Here is a 15,403-nt window from a genome sequence, read left to right on the forward strand (position 1 = left end):
TTCACACGCATTGCTGAACACGGGCTCCGAGGCAGACGACAACTACGTGTTCCCATGTTGACCCAATGATATCGTCAATTATGGTACATGGGCCAGGCCGTCATCGAGGTTGAACCGTGGATCAATGCAGACGTGTCGTTTGGTTTCCTGTTACACAAGGTTGATAGCTGTGTTCGGGTCCAGGTGAACGGCTGCACGAAACTTGCACCATGCCAGTGACAGAGGGCCGATGGGGGTGGTATTATGCTGTGGTGGACGTTCTCCTAGGCTTCCACTGGACGTTTAATGCTAACCGAAGGCATGATGACAGCTGTGCAGGACTTTCACAATATTCCGGACCACCTGCATCCCTTCATGCTTGATGTCTTCCCCGATGGCGACAGCATCTTCCCAGCAGGATAATTGTCCGTGTCACAAGTTCGTTATCGTGCTACAGTACTTTGAGGAGCGTGACGGTGAACTCACGTTGATGTCTTGACCACCAAATTCGCCTGACATGAACGCGATGGAACGCATCTGGGGCCCTACCGGGAGCGCCATCTTCGCGTCCACAAACCTCCGGCTCGGACTTGGGTGACCTGTAAGACTTTGCCACATACCACCGCAAACATACCGGACTTGTCGAATACATGCTATTAGTAAATGGTCATAATGTTTTGCGTCATCAGAGTGTTGTTGTTGTTGTGGTCTTCAGTCCTGAGACTGGTTTGATGCAGCTCTCCATGCTACTCTATCCTGTGCAAGCTTGTTCATCTCCCAGTACCTACTGCAATCTACATCCTTCTGAATCTGCTTAGTGTATTCATCTCTTGGTCTCCCTCTACGATTTTTACCCTCCACGCTGCCCTCCAATGCTAAATTTGTGATCCCTTGATGCCTCAAAACATGTCCTACCAACCGATCCCTTCTTCTAGTCAAGTTGTGCCACAAACTTCTCTTCTCCCCAATCCTATTCAATACCTCCTCATTAGTTACGTGATCTACCCACCTTATCTTCAGCATTCTTCTGCAGCACCACATCTCGAAAGCTTCTATTCTCTTCTTGTCCAAACTGGTTATCGTCCATGTTTCACTTCCACACATGGCTACACTCCATACAAATACTTTCAGAAATGACTTCCTGACACTTAAATATATACTCGATGTTAACAAATTTCTCTTCTTCAGAAACGATTTCCTTGCCATTGCCAGTCTACATTTTATATCCTCTCTACTTCGACCATCATCAGTTATTTTACTCCCTAAATAGCAAAACTCCTTTGCTACTTTAAGTGTCTCATTTCCTAATCTAATCCCCTCAGCATCACCCGATTTACTTTGACTACATTCCATTATCCTCGTTTTGCTTTTGTTGATGTTCATCTTATATCCTCCTTTCAAGACACTGTCCATTCCGTTCAACTGCTCTTCCAAGTCCTTTGCTGTCTCTGACAGAATTACAATGTCATCGGCGAACCTCAAAGTTTTTACTTCTTCTCCATGAATTTTAATACCTACTCCGAATTTTTCTTTTGTTTCCTTTACTGCTTGCTCAATATACAGATTGAATAACATCGGGGAGAGACTACAACCCTGTCTCACTCCCTTCCCATCCACTGCTTCCCTTTCGTGCCCCTCCACTCTTACGACTGCCATCTGGTTTCTGTACAAATTGTAAGTAGCCTTTCGCTCCCTGTATTTTACCCCTGCCACCTTCAGAATTTGAAAGAGAGTATTCCAGTTAACGTTGTCAAAAGCTTTCTCTAAGTCTACAAATGCTAGAAACGTAGGTTTGCCTTTTCTTAATCTTTCTTCTAAGATAAGTCATAAGGTTAGTATTGCCTCACGTGTTCCAACATTTCTACGGAATCCATACTGATCTTCCCCGAGGTCCGCTTCTACCAGTTTTTCCATTCGTCTGTAAAGAATTCGCGTTAGTATTTTGCAGCTGTGACTTATTAAACTGATAGTTCGGTAATTTGCACATCTGTCAACACCTGCTTTCTTTGGGATTGGAATTATTATATTCTTCTTGAAGTCTGTGGGTACAGCAGAGTGTACTGCCCCGTATTGTAAATGTGTGATAAACAAATAATAAAATAACTTTCGTGACCTTAAATGTCAACATTTTTTGTAGAATTTTCACTTCTGAAGTCAATATTAAATCTTTATCAATTTGGCAGGGGTTGCAGGATAATGAATACTGCATTACATGAGGGACTCGTAAAGTCGTCAATCCGCAGTTTGTGTGTGAGCTTGAAGTGTGGAGGGATACATTTAATTTTTGAATCCAGGCCAATCTGACGAGGAGGCACCATACACAAAATGACATTCGAAGGAAGGAAGATTAAGGTTTAATGTCATATCGACGACAAGGCCAAGTATTAGATACGAAAGGGATTGAGAAGAAAATCAGTCTTGTGTATTTTAAAGGAACATTTCAGATATTTGTTTCAAGTAATTTAGGAAAACCAAAGGAAATTCAAAACTTTTGATAACATTTTCGGGAAGCAGCGACATTGTAATCTATATAAAATCAGTAAAAAAAAACAGTCTAGATCGCGATGGTACTTTATTAAAATGACCGGTTTCGACCTATACTTAAGTCTGAAGATGGCCAAGTATAGGCCGAAACTGGTCATTTTAATAAAGTACCATCACAATTTAGACAGTTTTTTCAATGATTTTATGAAGGAAAGTCGATCTTCGTATCATATCTTCAGTACTCTAATAAGAATATTTTCTTAGCGTAGCTGAAAGCATCAGTCGGCCAATACCTTTATCTATAAAGCATCAGTGGGCCAACATCTTTATCTATAAAGGCTTTCCAGAACATCTTGCTTGATCAGTACCTAAGAGAACAGAAATATTCGAGAATGAAAGAAATTCCCTTTGCAACGAAAAGTATGGTGGCATGAATAGTCAGCAGGTCACGAAAACTGACAACGGCCGGGAGTGCGACGTTGTGACCCTAATCCCCTTCATACCACGTCCAATGGGTAGAGGATGACGCGGCACTAGGTCAGTACTGATGCGCTTCTAGACAGAGTATACGTTTACGTTTACATGAATTACCGGAGGTGCTGGCACACTAAAGCTTAACGTCTGGCGGTAAGGTTCAGATGGTAGAACAGTTCTGTACTATTTGGTCTAGTATATTGTTTCAGTTTACCATGGCGAACCATGTTACCAAACAAATTACATTCTCGAAGTTCCCCTATCTGGACTGACCGACTACTACAGAGGAAACCAACTGAAGCTTAACCCATCAGAAACTCCGGTATGAGCCTTCAATCCAAAGAAAAAACATGCTTCAAGGAAATTACAGGTAGCTTGGGAGGACCTTCAATTAGACCACTCTCCAACATTTAAGTATTTAGGTGTAACAATGGCCTGCACCCTCACTTACAAAAATCACTGCATAAACACCAAACAGAAAGTGTCAGTCAGAAATTACCCCCTTCGCAAAAGGACTCGAACCAACTGAGGTACACAACTAGGCATGCTCAAAACTACTTACTGCCCTGGCTCTGCTATTCCACTGCAGAGTATGCTTGCCCTGTTTGGTAAAGATCCAATAATGCTAATCAAGTCAACATCCTCTGAATGAAACACACCGACGCATCACTGGCTGCTTGAAACTATACCATGTGGAAAAGTTTACTGCTTCGTAGGAGCAGCTCCACAAAGAAGAGAATGTGCGACCATGAACGAGAGGTCTAAACCACTTCTTTATACGTGCGCCGTCGCATGGATATCAACCTGTCCGTCAACTACTGAGGTCCAGGAGGAGTTTCCCCCATACAACTGTAAATCTAAAAATCTAAACGAACCTCCTAAGACTGCACAGATCAGATTACGGGGGATGAGAAACACTCAGACACATCCTCCCAAGGCATGAGCAACACCGGTCTAGCTGGAAATCGTTAGGTTTCGTAATGGCACTGGCAGATCCAAATTGAGCATATTAATATATATTCTCGCTAATGAATTTTGTCCAAATAATCCACCACATTTTTGCAGTGATGTGCATACCTACAACACTTGAGGGGAAAATGACCTTTATTAACAACTGTTAAAGCTGTCAGTGTCTCAGAGAAGTGTTCAGTTGCAGCAATAATTTTTTTTTGATCATTTGTTGAATAACATAAAATATGTGAGGGGTAGCGAAGCAAATTGTACCTGTAATTTAAAATCATTTACCCTGGACTGGACAGCTCCTTTCGTTCCACTGAAGAATTTATACTTAAAAACTGGTAGCCAGCAATACGAATAAAGTGATAATGTGTTTATTCATGATAACACTAATCATGTATACATGTCCTGTAAACTGACTGGTTCCACATCTTTTCGATAAAAGAATTGTTCAAATGATCAATGGAACATGTAACTAACTAATTACTAAAGGGAGCTTCCCTGGCCCATCTAGGCTCTACGAATGTGGCGAAGCTCGAATCTCAGCCCGCATCGTGAACTGCAGCAAATGCCGTTTGAGATGCACAATGGAAGACCTGATGGCAACACACCTAACACTTATGATTTGGTGAAATTATATGCAGATATGTTTTGTCATTACATATCATTACGTGATACAACTTGTATTTTATAATTGTTTCTGGCATTAATAAATGAATAACTAACAGTTATGTAGAATATGACTGCTATTGTGCAACTCGCGGAAGTTACAGGCAGCACACGCTGTCAAAGTGTCACAACGATGGTGATTTACATGGTTTATTTGGCGTCCGTCAGACCACGGGATAATTCAATCGGTGTTGCACTGCTAATTCCAGCTACACTCCTGGAAATTGAAATAAGAACACCGTGAATTCATTGTCCCAGGAAGGGGAAACTTTATTGACACATTCCTGGGGTCAGATACATCACATGATCACACTGACAGAACCACAGGCACATAGACACAGGCAACAGAGCATGCACAATGTCGGCACTAGTACAGTGTATATCCACCTTTCGCAGCAATGCAGGCTGCTATTCTCCCATGGAGACGATCGTAGAGATGCTGGATGTAGTCCTGTGGAACGGCTTGCCATGCCATTTCCACCTGGCGCCTCAGTTGGACCAGCGTTCGTGCTGGACGTGCAGACCGCGTGAGACGACGCTTCATCCAGTCCCAAACATGCTCAATGGGGGACAGATCCGGAGATCTTGCTGGCCAGGGTAGTTGACTTACACCTTCTAGAGCACGTTGGGTGGCACGGGATACATGCGGACGTGCATTGTCCTGTTGGAACAGCAAGTTCCCTTGCCGGTCTAGGAATGGTAGAACGATGGGTTCGATGACGGTTTGGATGTACCGTGCACTATTCAGTGTCCCCTCGACGATCATCAGTGGTGTACGGCCAGTGTAGGAGATCGCTCCCCACACCATGATGCCGGGTGTTGGCCCTGTGTGCCTCGGTCGTATGCAGTCCTGATTGTGGCGCTCACCTGCACGGCGCCAAACACGCATACGACCATCATTGGCACCAAGGCAGAAGCGACTCTCATCGCTGAAGACGACACGTCTTCATTCGTCCCTCCATTCACGCCTGTCGCGACACCACTGGAGGTGGGCTGCACGATATTGGGGCGTGAGCGGAAGACGGCCTAACGGTGTGCGGGACCGTAGCCCAGCTTCATGGAGACGGTTGCGAAAGGTCCTCGCCGATACCCCAGGAGCAACAGTGTCCCTAATTTGCTGGGAAGTGGCGGTGCGGTCCCCTACGGCACTGCGTAGGATCCTACGGTCTTGGCGTGCATCCGTGCGTCGCTGCGGTCCGGTCCCAGGTCGACGGGCACGTGCACCGTCCGCCGACCACTGGCGACAACATCGATGTACTGTGGAGACCTCACGCCCCACGTGTTGAGCAATTCGGCGGTACGTCCACCCGGCCTCCCGCATGCCCACTATACGCCCTCGCTCAAAGTCCGTCAACTGCACATACGGTTCACGTCCACGCTGTCGCGGCATGCTACCAGTGTTAAAGACTGCGATGGAGCTCCGTATGCCACGGCAAACTGGCCGACACTGACGGCGGCGGTGCACAAATGCTGCGCAGCTAGCGCCATTCGACGGCCAACACCGCGGTTCCTGGTGTGTCCGCTGTGCCGTGCGTGTGATCATTGCTTGTACAGCCCTCTCGCAGTGTCCGGAGCAAGTATGGTGGGTCTGACACACCGGTGTCAATGTGTTCTTTTTTCCATTTCCAGGAGTGTATATGAACATGTCAAGTGATTTAATGCAGGTGTTAACATAGTTAACAGTCTTATTGTGCTTACGGTTTGTCAGTTCGTTGGTAGTAGTGTTTAGGTGAGATTACTAAAAATGGTTCTAATGGCTCTCAGCACTATGGGACTTAAAACCTGAGTGCATCAGTCCCCTAGAACTTAGAACTACTTAAACCTAACTAACCTAAGGACATCACACACATCCATGCCCGAGGCAGGATTCGAACCTGCGACCGTAGCAGCAGCGCGGTTCCGGACTGAAGCGCCTAGAACCGCTCGGCCACAGCGGCCGGCAGGTGAGATTACTGGAAATTAATTTAGCGATTCACAAAACAACAATTTTTCGTTGCACTGGCCTGAAGTGCTGAAGAATAAATAAGCTTCTCTGAGAAACGTTCGCTATATCTAGGAAGTTGGTTTCATTGAATTACTACGTTATACTTCATTGCAAGTACACTAGCTGACAAAAAAAAGTGGAACACCCAAAAGACAAGGTACAATGTCAAAGTTATTTGGTACACATACACACCGTCGACAGGTATACATAAATGATTATAATTGCACTTATTTGTGACAAGTAGAAAGGCCACCAGTGCATTAGTGTTGTTACCACGCCTGGTAGAGTGGGGCGTGAACGGCTTCAGATACTGAGTGATCGCTGAACGACACAGAGATACCGCGTACCCGTGTGAGAGTGTTATCAGCAACTTTCAGAGTCTGAAAGGGGCTTCATTGCGGACTTCATCTGGCCAGCGGGTCGAATCGTACAATCCCCAGATTTCAGGGCGATTCAGATGTGAGAGTGGCCCGATGTAGGACTGCAAGGGAAATTGAGAACAGGCGTACTTGTCAAGGTTCCGATCGACCTCATCTGACCACCACAAGGGACGATCGCTATGTTATTCCCCGAGCACATAATTCCCTCACATCTGTGCTTGCCATCCAATAGCACGTATTGGACAACCTGCAACACAGTGAGTCATCCGGCACATTAGTCGGAGTAGCAGCAGCCGGGATAGAGAATTACTGTCCCATGGGTAGTATGCCTTTAACACAACAATATAAATGGTTGCATTTGGAGGGTGGCATGACCAAGAAGCATGGACTGCTGACGAGTGGCGTCACATGGTGATCAGCAATGAATCGTGGTTCTGCTCCATCTCTGATGACCATCGTCGCTGAGTTTGGCGGCGACCTGGGGAGATGCCTCAGCCATCCTAAGTTTTGAAGATGTACAGCGGTGTTACTCCTAGCATCGTGATGTGGAAAACCATCGGGTATGTCTTCAGACCACGGCTGGCAGTGACTGAGGGAACTCCAATGGCACAACAGTACGTCACGGACATCCTGCATCATGAGTTGCCTCTCATGCGATGGTACTATGGTGCCATATTTCAACAGGACAATGCTCTTCCACACATCATACGTGTCTCTGTGAACTATCTGTGTGATGTTGAGGCACTCCCATTACCAGCAAGTTCCCCAGATCAGTCCCCATTAGAACATGTGTGGGGCCACCTCGGAAGTCAGCTCTGTCCCACTGCCAGCATCTATTACATCAAGGACCAGTTACAACAGTTGCGGGCCAAGGTGCCCCAGGAGAGGATACAATGGCTTTATGTCCTTTCCAACAGATTCTGCTTATGCATCCAGCCCATAGCAGGTGCAACGTCATACTGATAACTGGACTGATACTGCTAAATTCTTTTGCAAATTTAACTCAATTTTATGATCACTGAAATAACATCATATGCGCTGTCAGTCGAAGTTTCATTTCGTTCCCTCCTCTCTTCTGGGTGCTTCACCTTTTAGGTAAGGTAGTGTAGTGTAGTGTAAATTCCTTAGTAATTTTTGTATATCAGTTCAGAGAGGGTGTGAGGCAACAGCTTCTTTTCTTGAGCTTCGTATCGTTGTCTGGCAGAGCATGGCGGTTTTTTCGATTGTTCGTGGTTTATTGAACCGTGCAGTATTAATATTCTTCTTTCCATTTCTTCTGGAAGCTGCGCCTCATGTGTGTCCTTTCGCTAGCACTAGGAATGTCTAGTTCTAGTTTCATCCATCCCCATAGCTTCTTTGGCTAAATTAGAAGAGTGGTGAAGATTAGATACTAATGACGAGGTACTGAATCGACTAGAGGAGAAAATAAATTTGTATCACAACTTGACTAAAAGAAGGGATAGATTAATAGGACACATGATGAGGCATCAAGGAATAGTTAGTTTAATAATGGAGGGAAATGTACCGTGTAAAAATTGTAGAGGGATGACTTGGCTGGTATACATAAGCTGGTTCAGATGGATGTAAGTTGCAGTAGTTATACACAGATGAAGAGGCTTGCACATGATACAATGCCATGGAGAGCTGCAGCAAACGAGTCTTCAGACTGAATACCAACAACACATGAAGAAATTAGTTCTTCTGATACGGCTTGAGGGACATGAAAATGAAACGTAATTGTTGTGTTTCCATTATCATGGGTTCCAGACGGGATTAATGGTGGATTGTTCTATTTTGTGACATCTTTTATTGTAACTTATTTACAAAAAAAATTAACGGTATACTCCAGGGGAAACGTTTAAGAGGCAGCAATAAAATGAAGCCCCTCTATTAATTAACGCAAATTAAATTATCGCTAATGTCGTGGCTTTTGACTCGCCTCTTTGCGCGCAGCATATCATAGTAAAAACACCGGACCCACAGAGGATGACCTTACATCTATTATCTACAAATAATTATAAAGTGTATAAAACAATATAGTTTTTATTGTAACTCTTACTACGATTTCATCCCACGCCATTTACGGATGACGCTTGGGAAGAGTGCTTGCTTTGTGGGTGCTGTTATTAGTCTAATTTTATCTATGGGAATGATACGTAAAAGGTTGAAAAGCATTTACAGAGTCCATCATGAACGAAGGAAGGAATATTAGGATTTAACGTCCCGTTCCGTCGACGACAAGTTCATTAGGAACGGTCCGACAAGGTAACCGTTTAGATGTAGTAAGCTGCTTTCCGCGAGATATTGCACTTCTTTCTTCGACGGTTTGCAGGTTATGATTTTTCAGTGTTTCTGCCCCCACTCTCGAGCTGCTGTTTTGACTACACCGGAATATCTCCGGTTTTGGTAATCTACCATTAAATCGATGTCTGCCACTAGCGTTACCTCCTACTGGGCCCAAATGATTTGACACATTGTTGCTCCCTAGTTTTTGAATGACACGACTGACTCCATTTGACACTCATTAACCCATTAGTTAAAGGTTTTTAGGTTTCATGAAGTGCACTATATTACATTTTTCTATATTAACACCAAGAGTCACTCTCTGCAGCAGGTGATTTTTGTCCAATACCTAACTATATGTCGGATCACGCTTACCCTTGATAGCCGCATCACCTATAGAAGGCTGAGTTAGCGACTTATACTGTTTTTTGGCCATTAATGTGTATAATAAACAATAATGGTCCAATTGCATTTTCCTTAGGAATCTATACCTGTCGGTGACTACTGAACACCCAGGACAGAGGACTGCGTTATAGTAACGAAGTTGTCAGTCCAATTGCAAAGCTGGCTATATGTCCCCTATGAACATGAACTTGAATAAGCAGTAAGCATATCGAAGCGAACGATGTACTTAGAGATATGGCATATACACATCTAAACGAAACGGAGAAGAGTATGGCGAATGTCCGAACAATAGAGCAGCAACTGCAACTGGCTGTTCGTTGTCTTCCAGTAAGGCACAGCACAGGACAGGTCAGTGAACACGGCACGGCGGAATAGACTTGTCTGCGGTGCGGGGGCGCGTCGTACACGCAGGGCGTGGCAAGATGAGACCACAGCTCGGCTTCCCCTTGCAGAGCAGTTGAACAACCGCACGCGGTCGGCCACTTCAGCTAACGAACAGTACAGTTCGCTAACGGTTAATAAATATTACGGACTCACCAATACGGCTTGCGATTCGATATTAGTCATGCCGGTCACTGTGTCATTCAAACATTCGAGTTCAATTCTATGGGAATGCAAGACACTATTCGTTACTGCATATCTTCTATCAGCATTGTGATAATAAACATCGTTTTTGTCTGTTTCTAACGTGGTCAGACTTGCCAATAAGTCACTAGATCGTACTTAACATCCGAACAAATAATACTGCACCTTGGCGCATGTGTAATGCATCTCTCCTCCAACAGTAACGAACGCCAATCTGACCAGCTGTCAACGCGCACATGGCGCCCTTTTCAAATTGCACGAAAGCCACAAAATTGTGTACGGGCTATCAGTCACTTGTTCTTCAGGAATGGGTGCAGAAATTATTTTGGCAGTATAGTCTCCGAGCAAACAAACTGCAGCACACAAAATAGTAACGAATGTGAATATCCGCCAATATACATGACTTCTCTACCGTTTGCGATTCAGCGTAGTTTCGTCCAGGATGGTGCTATAAGAAAAATTGTTTTTCGGGCACTGCCATAACACGAATGCGCATAATGTTAATCTGTGTACAAATCGCTCTATTCAACTTATAATGATGAGAAATGTATTTTTTACTGTCTTGGGTCGATACACCTTCCCTTGCAGCACTAGCGCAGTTCGGAAACTATCACATCGACAGTACAACAGTTAAGCCAACGTTTTCACTACACCAATTTTCAGAAACGGATAGTTATTGGTGGAGCATATATATGTAATAGAAAAACATTTAATGAACATTTTATTTCCGAGAAACAAAAGTTTCGAATCGCCCCGCAATACATTTGAAAATATTTCTTTCTTCAAATATAAATATTACGAACAGCTGACGTGCTAGTAGTATATATGTGGCTATTTCTTTTGAATTAATCTTCAAACGATATGACTTAATAAAACAATGATTATAAACAATCCTCTGATTTGAAGCCATGCTATCACTCAATCGTCTATCATGCAGCGTATTTAAATGAGCACTTACCCGGTGCGTTAGTTCAATCAAGAACTGTGTGGATGCACGGCTACGCCTCGCGTTACAGAATAATTATCACACGCGACTTCTGTGATGAACGGACTCACAGTTTCCCCCGACCGTCTTTTCCGAACTGCTACCGCATTTGCACTGAGCTCTTGGTCTTACGGTATGGACAGCGCGTAACAGCTGATGCTGAAGGCAAGTAAAACACGCGCCCCTAGTGGCGGGTGCGGCTACTGTGTCACAACTGTTGCTGCACTGCGGTATCACGTACGCCATCGTGCGACAGATGTACGCACTAAATGCAGTAGCGGCTACGCCAATAAGCGGGACCTCTGGTTTTCAGTAGTACATAGCTTGTACTACGAAATGATTTCGCGTTAGGTACCCACACTTGTAGCAAGTGTAGAGCAGGTTTAAAATGTAGCAATGATTTACATAATGGATTATATCCAAACGCACAGATCTCAGTTGCGGAGATAATGAGTAATATTACAGTACGAAATCTTGCCAAACTTTGAAATTTCTGCAGTGTGTCCTATCGAAGGAATAACTATATGCAACAAAATAGTTGAATGACGAGCGTACACTGTTGCCGGTGGAAAGACGAGCCATACAGTTTGCTCTAGTTTGCACTGGCAAAGTAAATTTCAGCAAGTGTTAGTTGCTCACTAGCATCCAACTTTATTAAAAAACCACTTATTTTAGAAAAAAAATGTAAGAGGGCAATGGAACTACTAAAATTAGGCAAAGCTGTGTTCATCCCATGATAAATTAAATGTCCACTCATTATAAAGAGCCATTACACTTCTTGAAACATAATCAAAATTAGATTTCAGTATATCCATTGTGGATGACGAACTGCGACTGTGATTTAAATTGGCGATGTATCTAGTAGTAAATACGCAACCAGTCGCTTTTTCACGATTTATTCAAGCATGAACATGTTTCCGAAGCCACTGCAGGCTCATCGTCAGACACAACATTATGCTGTGGACCAAGTGCAGTGCAGTAGCTAAATGCAGTGCTGGTGCTAAGTGCATTGCCTTGTGGTATCCATGTAAGATCGCTTCTTATAACATACATTATTAAGGCATGTGCACAAATATACACAGGATTTAGCTGCTCTTGTAAAACTAAGTTTGATATGGCTACCACAAGGCAGTGCACTCAGCACCAGCATTGCATCTAGCTACATTTGGTCCACAGCAGTTGTAACACCTTCATCTGATGATGAACCTACAGTGGCTCAAAAACATGTTCATGGTTGAATAAATCGTGAAAAAGCGACTTACTACATATTTATTACCAGATAAATCGCCAAAGGGTCATTCCATGTCAATTAAATGCAGTAAAGTAACATTTTCAACCTGACCATCTCAGATCTCTTTCAAATTTGGTGCATTCAATGACCCAGATAAGAGATGGAAAAATACCAATTTGCAGGTGTGTGTTACAGCTGTGAAGAAAGTTATAGGTCTGTAAAGTTTGGAATTAGTGCGAAATTTACATGCGTCTGTCACATCATAAATGACTAATTCTGGTTCTAATTTAGTTACAGCAATGAAAATTGTACCATTGGAAAGCTAACAAATTTTACATCGATACACCACATAGCAGGTTTCTGAGAATTTTCATACTAACGCTCATTGACCTTGACCTTTGGCCTTGATATCTCAAAACATTCCATCTTCAATTTTTTTTGAAAAAAAAAAATTCAATTGTTCCAGTAGGTATGTTACTATAAATATGGTAAATATCAAGATGGCACACCAAAGGCATCATGCACAAAAAATTATTTTGTCAGCATCAATACACTACTGAAATGTAGGAGGTAACACACATACATGAAACACAAATTATGATAAAGTACAATCCATAAGTAATATTGTACAAAGATATGGTTTGCATTATTATAGTGGTGTTATGAATTATTTACATTACAGTTGTAATGTAAAGACAATGAAAAGTTACTAGATCTATCCTCACAATTCTCCAACTAAATTTTTAATGTTCGCCAGATCTGATGCAGGGAGATTGTATGTCCTTCCAGTTGGTGTCACTGGATCCACTCTTGTGATAATGTCACATTTTCTGATGACACAAGTGTCTGATTTGGCAGGAAACACAAATGACGGAGATGGTCCATGTGGATGTAAGAAGTTGACCTTTACTTCATCTGTTTCTTCACATTTTTGCAAGACATATGCAACCCACCAATGACTGTCATACATGCAGGCAAAAAAATCCATATGTATCTGTTACCAGCATTTCATTCATGATAACAATCACTGACTCTTCTCTACTCACTAAAGAAGCAGAATATGTCTTTGTCTTTACTAAACCTTTGTTAACGGGCATTACACAATGAAGCTCATGGGTACCTGGAATCGTCCTTGTATTATTGAACTGTTGTTTCAGCTTGGCTATATCTTAATCATGATGGGAAACCAATGTATAACGGTAGACACATGAAGTAATATTTTCCTTGCACCACTCAAACAACTGTTGTGATGTCAAAATACGATTTTTGTAAGGTTGCTTGAGGCTGGCAAGTCTTGCTAATCTCTTTACAGTCCCTCCAATCCCATCACAAGGTCCTTTACCATGTGCTGTAGCAGAAAAATGCCATTCTGCTGTAACATAAAAAGCTTCTTTATGGTAGGACAGATTCGTAAAGTTCTTTCAGTTTTTGTATTGGCAGCACATCCACCTGAAAAGTAATAAATGTGCTTTGGATTTGAAAACTGACATTTTAAGAAATTGATGAAATTTGTCTGGAAAGAATAAACACACACTGTATCATGCTGAAGGCAGTCAGTTATTTCCACGTATGATACATGTCGTATTTCATTAGTGCTTGAGTCTCTGTAGTAAGCTACAAATGGATTAATTGTAGCCTGTGAATTGTTCCAGTGGAATCCTTGTACCTCATCCTGAATGGTGAAGGAATAATTTTCTGCAAAGTCACAAAGAACAAGAAACTCATTTACTTTGAGACCCTGTTTAGTGATTTTACAGAAATGTGACTGCTGCTGGGAGATAAATGAGTGCGGTAGGAGCTGTTGTAATCTTGATACAAAAACCTCAATGAAATCACCTGTTGACTTTGTTATAGCCTCTAGAACTACCCTGCCTGTAGTTAACCAACATTTACATCCAATTTCGTCAATGCAGTTCTTACCAAACAGACCATACAGATAATCAGTAAGTCTTGTCACGCCTGGACAAAAGGGACATGAACCTAAGAAACATGCTGGTAGTGCAAGATTACATGTAACAAATGCTACACAGTGCTTGTATAATGGTAATGTGTATTCTTCACTCCTTGTTAATGCTTTAAGTTTACAAGCTTCAATCATTGAGCAGAAAATTCTTTCACAGTTTTCCTTATACTCCAACTCTTTGGAAGTACGGTTAGAAATTGTGTTTTGCCACACATTTACAGTCTGAAGTGTGAAACTTATCTTCCAGTGGGGTGATAATTTGACTTTCTCCATTTTCACTCTCTTCTTTTTCCAGTTGTGCTGCATAAATATGCTGCAACACAGAGGCTATTTTTTCAGTTTTTGCTTTGGGTACTTTTTCTCACTCTGAAGCCTCTTTTTCTTCACAGGAGATTCACCTAAATACTGAAAGCTACTACTTAAAGCATCAAGTGCCAGATCTGATGCTACTTCATCTTCACTTAAATCTTCTCTGGAGGCACCTGGCACAACTGAGGCAACATCTGCAGTGATTGTTGGGTTTTGCAATATTTTCTTTTCTGCATTTCCTGAAAATTTTTCCACCTAACAATACATTAGGATATTTGTTTATCATCCACTAATGGACATTCCTTAAATTCTTCTGCACTCTTGCATGACCTTCTTCCCTAAACAGATTGCAACAATACAATTTTGACTTGAAATCAATTTTTTAGTAAATATTACTTTACTAAACATTTACACTGCACTTTGTTAAACAAGCCACAGCCATAAAACATACGAAACAAATTTTGCATAATATATAGAGATCAGTGGACTAATGGTGACTAGTTGAAATAAGAGTCTCTGTGATTGGCTATTCACTAAAACAGGCTAATGTTGATTGGTTGAAATAAAAGTGTCTGTCATTGGCTGTTCACAGGTAGAAATATTAAAGAACTGGTCTGAATAAAAGTAACTGCTATTGGCTGGTGTTATAGAAAAAAACTGGATAGATAGCTGCTTACTGCATGTTGATGGCACACTTAAGTTGACAAAATAATTT

At 42.4% G+C, this 15,403-nt stretch overlaps 1 protein-coding gene across 1 annotated transcript in view; it reads right to left on the minus strand.

Annotated features, from left to right (window-relative positions):
- LOC126473194 (shootin-1-like) overlaps window positions 1-11,338 on the minus strand; it is a 301,192-nt gene extending 289,854 nt beyond the window's left edge. The window contains exon 1 of the mRNA XM_050100089.1: window positions 11,159-11,338. The gene's annotated coding sequence lies outside the window, so the exon portion shown is untranslated. The remainder of the gene's footprint in view (window positions 1-11,158) is intronic.
- Window positions 11,339-15,403: the final 4,065 nt, after the last annotated feature.

Source organism: Schistocerca serialis, chromosome 4 (genome assembly GCF_023864345.2).
Source record: "Schistocerca serialis cubense isolate TAMUIC-IGC-003099 chromosome 4, iqSchSeri2.2, whole genome shotgun sequence".
NCBI lineage: Eukaryota > Metazoa > Arthropoda > Insecta > Orthoptera > Acrididae > Schistocerca > Schistocerca serialis.